General features: G+C 39.5%; 1 protein-coding gene across 8 annotated transcripts in view; it reads right to left on the reverse strand.

Moving 5' to 3' along the window:
* Positions 1-11,046, reverse strand: part of LRCH3 (leucine rich repeats and calponin homology domain containing 3) — a 133,217-nt gene that overhangs the window by 120,983 nt on the left and 1,188 nt on the right. The gene's annotated exons all lie outside the window — the stretch shown is intronic.

Below are 11,046 nucleotides of genomic sequence, written 5' to 3' on the forward strand. Positions count from 1 at the left end.
GAAGAAATTTAAAACTAAGTAAATAGCTTAGATTTTTAGAGTTAGTCCATGATTCTAAAATAGTAGCATTACATTTTACATTGCTGGCTACTTCAGGAACTCAAAATAATATTTCTTCACATGAAGTATCACATTTAGCATACTTTTTTATAAGCATGACTGGAATAACTTTCATAAATGTACTAAAAAGAATAAATGTATATATTACCATACTACTTAAAAGTTACATTTATATTATAGTGAGATAACATTAACCATCTCACTCTCAAGTACTTATAGCCACTGTAAAAAGAATTGGAACTTAAGCTATCCCTGGCTCCAGCACTGCTGCCACTTTTCTAGTCTCAACACTGATTCTGTGGTTATCCAGGACTCATCTCATCCCTCCTAAAGACACCATCTTGCTATTTACTATTCCTATTTTAAAAACAACCCCAGTACAACCTGGATTTCCCCCTTGAAATATAAATTTAAATCTTATTTCAGACAGCCATGATCTCCTCCATGGTCTCTATCTCTTTAAAAAGTGGTATGTGTGTATGTTGTGACGTAAGTAACAGAAGTCTTTTTTATCATCTAAGTCTCTTTCTCACTGTGTCAGCACAGTATGAGACTTGTTTTTCTGAGGCAGAAGAGCAAGAACGAAGTACATGGTTGAGAATCTATCAGAGTTACAGGCACATTTCAAATGGGATGTACAGTTATAAGGGGAAGTTATAAGGTTATATTATTGTTTCCTGAGATGTGCTTGTAGTACACCACATTTGAATGTATACTTCCATAGAAGCTTGGTTACAAAGGATTTTTTTTAAAAGATTTTATTTATTTATTTGAGAGGTAGAGTTACAGACAGGGAGACAGAGAAAGAGAGGTCTTCCATCCACTGGTTCACTCCCCCAGATGGCCGCAACGGCCGGAGCTGAGCCAATCAAAAACCAGGAGCCAGGAGCTTCTTCCAGGTCTCCCACATGGGTGCAGGGGCCCAAGAGCTTGAGCCATCTTCTACTGCCTTCCCAGGCCATAGCAGAGGGCTGGAACAGAAGAGGAGCAGCTGGGATAGAAACAGGGATGCCGGCACCACAGGTGGAGGATTAATCTACCGCACCACAGAGCCAGCCCCAGGATATTAATAAATTATTATATCCATACTCTGAAACCAGAGTGAATGAATGGGGAGTGAATTAAAGAAAAACAACAAAATAAGCATTATAGAAACCTCATTTTGTTTTTTCCTAATGGCTTGTAATTTAAAACCACAGATCTGTATTAGAACAGGCATAAAAATATATAGTAGGATTCTTAAGAAAGCCACAAGTCTAAATTTCAAGGTCCTTACATGGCTATTTCAAGCTCTGTACCCCAGACCTTCTTTGATGTCAACAGCATTTCAACAAAAATTTATTATTTTTTTTAAAGATTTATTTATTTATTTGAAAGTCAGAGTTACATAGAGAGAGGAGAGGCAGAGAGAGTCATGCACTGGTTCACTCCCCAACTGGCCCCAACGGCCGGAGCTGTGCCGATTCAAAGCCAGGAGCCAGGAGCTTCTTCCAGGTCTCCCATACAGGTGCAGGGACCCAAGGACTTGGGCCATCTTCTACTGCTTTCCCAGGCCATAGCGGAGAGCTGGATTGGAAGTGGAACAGCCATGTCTCAAACCAGCACCTATATGGGATGCCAGCGCTTCAGGCCAGGGGGTTAACCCGCTGCACCACAGTGCCAACCCCTCAACAAAAATATATGTCATTCTCCCTCTTCACCCTCCCAGTCTCTCTCTCTCTCTTTAGAAGGTATGCACTATGGGGCTGGTGCTGTGGCTCACTTGGTTAATCCTCAGCCTGCGCCGCTGGCATCCCATATGGGTGCCAGGTTCTAGTCTCGGTTGCTCCTCTTCCAGTCCAGCTCTCTGCTGTGGCCTGGGAGGGCAGTGGAGGATGGCCCAAGTGCTTGGGCCCCTGCACCCGCATGGGAGACCAGGAGGAAGCACTTGGCTCCTGGCTTTGGATCGGCGTAGCTCCGGCCGTTGGGGCCATTAGGAGAGTGAACCATTGGCAAAAGGAAGACCTTTCTCTCTGTCTCTCTCTCTCACTGTCTGTAACTCTACCTGTCAAATAAATAAAATCTTAAAAAAAAGAAAGACAGACAGACAGACATGCACTGGGCCGGTGTTATGACATAGTGAGTGAGCCGCTGTCTGCGATGCCAGCAGCCCATATGGGTGTCGATCTGTGTCCAGCTGCTCCACTTCCTATCCAGCTCTCTGCTTTGTCCTGGGAAAGCAGTGGAGAATGGCCCTAGTCCTTGGGCTCCTGCATCCAAGTAGGAGACCCAAAAGAAGCTCCTGGCTCTTGGCTTTGGCCTGGCCCAGGCTTGGTCATTGTGGCTATTTGGGGAGTGAACCAGCAGGTGGAAGATCTCTCTCTCTTGTCTCTTCCTTTCTCTCTGCAACTGACTTTCAAATAAATAAATCAATTTAAAAAATGGTTTTTGTGGGTAGCCTGTAAACTTAGACAGGCTACAATAGCAGTATGTTTATGAGGAAATGTTTTTTACTTTGCTTACAAGTTAAGAAAGTGTTAAATTTTTAAAATTGCCTATTATTTATTAGAACAATTCTACTTCTAGGAATTTACCCAAAAGAAATAATAAGAGCTATGTAAAAGAATGTTGAGTCTTATTCTATAATAATGAAAAAAAATCACAAAAAAAAAAATCACAAAAAAGAGGTCTGGGTAAGTACAAAAATTAATACTCTGTAGAAGTTAAAATCTTGTTATGAGAAAAATTTGTAGCTCTGATACAGTATTTCTAATATATTATATGCTGGAAAAAGACAAACTATAAAAAGCTGATACCATGTTTTTCCCCCAATATATATGTACATGAATTAAAAAAATCCTGGAAGAAAAATAAAAATCCTGGAAGAATATATTAAAATGTTAGCTGGTTATCTCTGCAGTAGTAGTATTCTTTTTCCCACTTCTCTCTTTTGTGTATTTGTTTTTCTTCCAAATTTCCTATAAATAGGTACTATAATTATAATTTTTTTCAAATATACAGAAATTTATATACATGCACCAAGAACTTATGATTCTTTATTATCATCTGGTTCTATGACAAACGTAGAAATAAGAAAAAATATAAATCTTTCCCCCTGAATTTATATGCTGTTTTATTGTAGAGAAAATTATATTGCCCAAGATTTACCAAATACAGAACAAGGAGATATAATAATCTCTCACCTATCAGATTGACAAATAACCAAATGCAAGTGAAGATCCAGGGGTGCAAAGCAAAGACAATTCACGCACTACGACTAAAAATCTAAGCTAAGGGCTGGCGTGTGGCTTAGTGGATTAAGTCACCACTTGCAATGCCAGCATCTAATATGGGAGTGCTGGTTTGAGTCCCAGCTTCTTCACTTCTGATCCACTGTCCTTCTGGAGACTGGAAAGCAGTAGAAGATGGCCCAAAGTATTCGGGCCACTGACACCCATGCTTGAGACCATGATGGAATTCCTGGCTCCTGGGTTCAGCCTCCAGACCTGGCCATTGTGGCCACTTGGGGCGTGAACCAGGTGAATGGAAGACTGATCTCTCTCTCTCTCTCTCTCCCCTCTCCCTCTCTGTCACTCTGCCTTTCAACTAAATAAGTAAGTCTAAAAAACAAAAACAAAAAACCTAAGCCACCCTTCTAGAAGAGCAAGTCCACAGCCTGTATGAAAAGCTCTAAGACTGTGCATGCCTTTTAACCAATCAATTACATTTCTAGGAATTTCCTAAGGAAATAACTGAGCAAGTCTGCAAAGAAATACATGGTACACTGCTTTTAACAATAGCATTTGTAACAGAGCTGGAAAGAATCCAAGTATACACTAGTACAATAAATGAAGTAAAAATATTTCCTTCAGTGAATTACTGTGCACTCATTAAAAATTATGCTACACATCTTTTTTTTATATTATATCTCAGGTAGTGAAACATAAATTGATAAAAACTGCCTTTGCATGATCCCATTTTTCAATGTAAAAAGTGAGAACGTGCATATTCATGAAGAAAATCTTTGAAAGATTTCAAACTAATGTTTATTACAGGTATCTTTAAGTGGAATTACCAATGATATTTACTGTCTTTAACATTTTCTGCTACAAAGAACACTCACACAACTTTTCATATCAAAAGAAATTATTTTTAAAGTCTACTGATAATCAAATGATAATCCAAATAATCAAATAACTTTTTTTGTTTCTTTTCTATTCTTTCCTCATTTCTAACATCCTAGAGATGCTTCCTGTTTTGAACACATAATACTCAATGAATGGTAAATGTGCCAAATGTATAGTCAATGCTTTTATGATCAAAGACATGTTTAACTGGCAGTCTTTGTTAACAACATTTTAATTCTAAAAGAAAGAATTATTTATCCTCCCTGGCCCCACAAAGCTTGCAAGAATCTTATAATTATGATTGAGCCCCGATTTGCTGCCACCCTCAATCAATATACAACAGTGTCCTCAGCTCTGGTCACCAAGGTAGCTTACTGTCTTTAGGAAGAGTGGAAAGTACTTCTACAATAATATGGTTTATAAAATAAATACTACAGAAGAAAATTTCAATACTATTCATCACACTATGCTCTAACACCACTGTCATAATTTCTGCAATGACAAAAATTTTTATCTGTGCTGTCCAATACGACAAACAGTTGTTCAATGACACATATGGCTATGGAGCATTTGAAATGTGGTTAGTACAACCAAGGAACCAAATTTTTAATTTTAAATAATTTTGATTTTAATAACCACCTATGATTAGTGGCTACCATATTGGACAGCACAGAAAAATTCATAGTACATACTGTGACTGACACAGAATATACTTAAATAAGAATCCAAGAAAAACACAATTTCCACTGAAGATCTGGCATTCTAGTGCATATTTCCAAGACTAACAAAACCATAATTTTGTGGGTTACAGATTGTATCCTTGAAAATTAAATGGTATTTAGAAATTCTCATCCTTCTTACCTAGGAAATAAGTACTCATCCCTTGAAAATTTCAATTCTATGGCTTCAGTAACACTGGTTCACCCCCCACACTTCACTGTTTCCTTTTCCTGTGAAATCTTAGGTGCCCTTGTCCTCATCCCTATCTCTACCCTCAGCTGTAGACTTTTTCCCAATGCTTAGTCCTTGGTTTCTTTTTTTCTGTTTCTTATACATGCACAAGAGACTTCTTACAGCTTCAAATATGTCTTTTATTTGCCTTCCATAAAATAGCATCACTTCCTTACATAACCTTAAGCACATTATTTAACCTGAGACTGCTTCCCATTTAAGAAATAACTTGGATGTTTATCATGGTTTCTTCAGGCTTTAGGATTCTAAGTTTTAGAACAAGCGTATTTAGCAAACCCTGTTTCTTTTTTTCTTGCTGTAGCAGTTGTTTCAAATTTTTATTTATTTGAAAGGCACAGAGAGCAACACAGAAGAGTTCTTTCATCCGTTGGTTCACTTCTCAAGTGTCTGTCCTGGGCAAGGCCAAACCAGGAACTGGAGTTTAATACAGGTATTCCACGTAGGCTGCAGGAACCAAGTATTTGGGCTATCACCTGCTGCTTCCCAAGGTACACATTAGTGAAGAAGCTAGAATCAGAAGCAGAGCCAGGACTCAAACCCAGGCCCTCTGTTATGGGACGCAGGTACCCTAAGCAGTATCTTAACCACTAGGCCAAGTACTGCCCCCTTGTTTCTTTCTTTTTATTGGTCTGATTCCTCTTTTCCCCTTTAAAAATGCTGGTGGACTCCACAGTTGTAACAGCTTTTTTACTTTACACACTTCCTCTAAGAATCTTATAAACTCTCACTATGAATCTCTCGAATTTATGCTATCTCCTTAACAACTCAAGATTTACATTTCTATTTGTTGCTCATGATTAACCAGATATGTTACCAATACTTTAAAATATCAGGCAAACCAAAGAAAGTACATGAGCCAAATTTCTTTGTCACTATGACTCAGAGATCAAAACGCAAGTTTCAGGGGTAGGCATTTAGCTAGGGGTTGAGAAGCCTTCGTCCCAAATCAGAGTATCTGGGCTCAATACCCAGCTCTGGCTCCTGATCCCAGCTTCCTGCTGATGGGAGGCAGTGGTGACAGCTCAAGCAACTGAGTTCCTGTTTTTCATATGAGAGACCTGGAGTGAGTTCCCAGCTCCAATCTGGTCCCTTTAGGCCGCTGGCATGTGAGGACTGAACCAGCAGGCGGGAGCTCTCTCTTTGCCTCTCAAAAAACAAACTATGTAAGTTTTAGAACCAGATGTATCTGAACTGGAATCTTAGTTCTGTCACTTACTAGCTGTGAGATCTTAATCAAATTACTTAATCTCCTAAGAATTTTCTCATGAGTAAGGTCAAAAACAGACCTTATAACTAATATGGTTGCTTTATGTTTATAGTTTACATTCACATATATATATATGTATATACATACATATATATATGTATGTATTTATTTTTATTTTCCTGCATCTTAGTACAATACCTAAAATATGCTAAGAGCTAAATAAATGTTAGCTATTAATATTAGCAACAGCAGTATAATTTTTCTGGTCCCCCAAGAGTCATTTTTTACTCCTTCTGGTCTCTTTAAAAAGTAAATTCAGGGGCTGGTGTGGTGGTACAGTAGGTACATCCCATATTGGCACCGGTTCTAATCCCAGCTGCTCCACTTCCAATCCAGCTCTCTGCTATGGCCTAGGAAAGCAGAAGATGGTCCAAGTGCTTGGGCCCTTGTACCCACGTGGGAGACCCAGAAGAAGTTCCTGGCCCCTGGTTTCTGATCAGCCCAACTCCAGTCGTTGTGGCCAGCTGGGGAGTAAACCAGCAGATAGAAGATCTTTCTGCCTCTCCTTACTGTCTGTAACTCTACCTCTCAAAGAAATAAAATCTTTAAAAAAAAAAAAAATTCAGCTAGCATTTGCTCATTGTCATTTTCCAATACAATCTGTTTTTCAGGTTTTCATTCACTCATAGATTTTGATTATTTCTGCAGCCATCCAACCAGATTACTAGAGTCTTAAAAATTCATGTGATCTCTTATTTTTGTTCCCCCCCTGTATCATCTAGCATAACTGCCTCACACAGAAAAGTCTGCTATTACTAAACAATTCAAACACTCTTTACACCTATCTCCCCACTAGCTTCCTTGAGTTCTTTGAGGGCAAGGGGTATTTTGGTTCCCACTGTATACCTACAACTGTCAAAGTCCCTCAGTCAATAATGCTGAATAAATGTTGATCAGTCTCAGTCTGGGTCCCTCATATGTGAAAGCTCAACATTCTCTAATCCAATCATGTTCTGAACAAATTGGTCTGACCACACATCAAGAGATGTCTCACTGTATTTGTCTAAGACTTTTTTCTTGCATATAAAAAAAATCTACTCAAATCAAGCAGAAAAGAGAATTTATTAGCTCACAAAATGTGGCAGTCCAGGAGTAACACTAACTTTAGGCATGGCTACTGAATCCAAAGCTTCAAACAGCACTCAGTCTCATTCTTTCTATCTTCTGGCTTTGCTTTCCATTTATCGGCAAGCTCCAGGACTCCAGCAACTCCAGGATTCAAAGTGTGCCTCTTTCTCAACAGTTAAACAAAAATCTCAAAATTAGCATTCGTGTGTGCTGACTGAAAAATGAACAACTGTGAACAATAAGTGTGGCTACAGAATAGACTATACTGACTGGCCATTAGCTAGGCTTGAACCATATATACACACTTTGTCAAGTGGGATTTATGTAAACTAAAAGGGTGGTTCCCCAGGAAAACTGGAATACTGCTATCAGACAAAAGAAAATAGATGACTGGCAAAACTGACTTATGTCCTCTATACTCTGAAACTTTATGCGTGTAGCCCATCTAGCATGGTTTTCCTTCCTTTTTATGCCTACTTAAAGTTTTATCTCTTCTGCTCTGAGAAGTCTTCCACAATTTCTTCTAAGAGTTTCCATGTTCACTGGATCAAGTTACCCAGTCCCAAATAGTTTCCTTTTCCTAAAGGTCTATCTTTTTGAAAAAAAAAAAAAAAAAAAAAAAAAACCAGCAAGAGAAGCCTCTAGAAAATACTCCTTATAAACTCTAATCATGGGGCTGGCGCTGTGGCACAGCAGGTTAAAGCCCTGGCCCAGGGCTGGCGTCGTGGCTTAACAGGCTAATCCTCTGCCTTGCGGCGCCGGCACACCGGGTTCTAGTCCCGGTTGGGTCGCCGGATTCTGTCCCGGTTGCCCTCTTCCAGGCCAGCTCTCTGCTATGGCCCGGGAAGGCAGTGGAGGATGGCCCAAGTCCTTGGGCCCTGCACCCGCATGGGAGACCAGGAGAAGCACCTGGCTCCTGGCTTCGGATCAGCGAGATGCGCCGGCCACAGTGGCCACTGGAGGATGAACCAACGGCAAAAAGGAAGACCTTTCTCTCTGTCTCTCTCTCTCTCTCACTATCCACTCTGCCTGTCAAGAAAAAAAAAAAAAAAGCCCTGGCCTGAAACGCTGGCATCCCATATGGGCGCCAGTTCTAGTCCTGGCTGCTCCTCTTCCAGCTCTCTGTTATTGCCTGGGAAAGCAGTAGAAGATGGCATAAGTGCTTGGGCCCCTGCACCCACATGGAAGACCTGGAAGAAGTTCCTGGCTCCTGTCTTCAGATGGGCGTAGCCCCAGTCGTTGCGGCCAATTGGGGAATGAACCAGCGGATGGAAGACCTCTTTCTCTGTCTCTACCTCTCTCTGTAGCTCTTTTAAATAAATAAAATAAATATTAAAAAAAAACTGCAAAAAAAAAACAAAAAACCTCTAATCATGTTCTATTATAAACGTATGGGGACCAGCAATGTGATGCAGCTGATGAAGCCACTGTTTGTGACACTGGCATCCTATACTGGAGCACCAGTTTGAATCCTGACTGCACCAATTCGGCTTTCTCCTAATATGCCTGGGTAGGCAGCAGATGACCCGAATTCTTGAACCCCTGAACCTGTGTGGGGGATCCAACTGGAGTTCCTGGTTCTTGGCTTCAGCATGGCCAAGTCCTGTCTACTGCAGCCATTTGAGAAGTGAACCAGCAGATGGGAGAACTCTTTCCCTCTCTCTCTCTCTGACACTCTGCCTTTCAAATAAATGAATAAACTTAAAAAAAAAAAAAGTATGAGCAATACATATTGTTTCCTAGGATGTAAACTCTTGAAGGACAGTAGCTCTACTGTCCTACATATTTTTTTATTTTTAATTTGAGAGGTAGAGTTATAGACAGTGAGAGAGAGAGACAGAGAGAAAGGGCCATCCCCCACTGCCCTCCCAGGCCACAGCAGAGAGCTGGACTGGAAGAGGAGCAGTGGGACTAGAACCCGGTGCCCATATGGGATGCTGGCGCTGCAGGCAGAGGATTAACCAAGTGAGCCACGGCGCTGGCCCCTCTACTATGTATATTTTATACATTACAAAGAAGCCTATGAGACAACTTTCATATATATATATATATATTCAAATAATTTTACTTGACTTTAAATTTTCTATAGTCTAAGCAAAACACTTTAGCAGCTGTTATGTTGTCTTTGAATTCATCAAAACACCTGCTACAAAAGGAAGACTGTGGGTTTTGGAGTTACCTCAAACCATGCTCAAATCCTAATATCCTCTCCTGTCCTTTTAGCTATAGATCTTTGAGCAAATATTTGAGACTTCTAACCTTTAAAGGTTTCACTATCCATACAAACAGGAAGAGTAATAACCATTCATACATGGGGAAACTACATAGTACAATGCAGACAACAGTTGGCAGAACCTGGGCTGAAATTCTACCAGTAACACTGGGTATGCGACTTTCTCTAAATGATTCCTTACAAGTGGGGATAAATTTATCTAATCCATGGGTTGTTGTGTACATTTAACAAGAAAATATATTTTAAGACATAATAAATAGCAAACAGTGAGCACTCAATAATTTGTTATCAGTATTATCTGTTTAAAATAATTCAGAGGGGCTGGTATTGTGGCCTAACAGGTTAAGTTGCCTCCTGCAATGCCAGAATCCCAAATGAGTCCGGGCTGCTCCATTTCTGATCCTGCTCACTGTTGATGTGCCTGGGAAAGCAGCAGACGGTGGCTCAAGTCCTTGAGCCCCTGCACCCACTCAGAATACCTGGATGAGGCTCCCCAATTGTTGTGGCCATTTGGGTAGTGAACCAGAGGATGGAACATCTCTCTTTCTCTGTCTCTCCTACCCCCCCCCCCGTAACTCTGCCTTTCAAATAAATTTTTTAAAAAGTAAGTTTATGAAAAAAAATTACAGCCTGTGTTTCTGTACCTATTACCAAAGTCTATTAGAGTTCTTGATATTTCTACTATGAGAAATGACGCTAATAGGGTATAAAATATCTTATACTCATCACTTTTTTTTTACACTTCTAACCAGAGGAAATGTCAACTAACAAAAAACTTGCCTTATATAGAAACTACAATATTAAAGTGTGGGTAATAGCCTATTTAAAAATTCAAAGCACAGCAAGGAAAAACTTCCTTGGGATTACTTGTTATTCTTCATAAATGTCCTTGCATTTTCTATTAGTAAATAAAGTATTTCTTAATGGTGTAACATAGTGTTCCTAGAACTACTTAAAAGCAGGTAAGATAATAAGCTTGAAAGATTCTTGTTATCAACTTGTTCTTTAGCTTCAGGCTTAATGTGGTAATACTGAAATGACACAGCAATATGAAATCACCATGCCATATAGCCATCTCCTAAACAGAATCAGCAAATTTTGAGTATGAATGGCTATTTTAAATACTATCAGAATATAGACAAAAGGCTCAAAATGTCAATTTTAATATCATTAAAAATACAAATTGTATTCTGTATAACTCTTTCCAGAAAGAGATTAAATGAACAAGCAGTTAGTCTCTTCCATTTTACACTACAGTAAAAGTTTCTTTGGAAAGAATAGTTTCTTGAAGTAGTTTAACAGTTCTGTTTATTTTTCCAACATGAGTGAATGGTATCCAT

This window comes from Lepus europaeus, chromosome 2 (assembly GCF_033115175.1).
Source record: "Lepus europaeus isolate LE1 chromosome 2, mLepTim1.pri, whole genome shotgun sequence".
NCBI classification, from domain to species: Eukaryota; Metazoa; Chordata; class Mammalia; order Lagomorpha; family Leporidae; genus Lepus; species Lepus europaeus.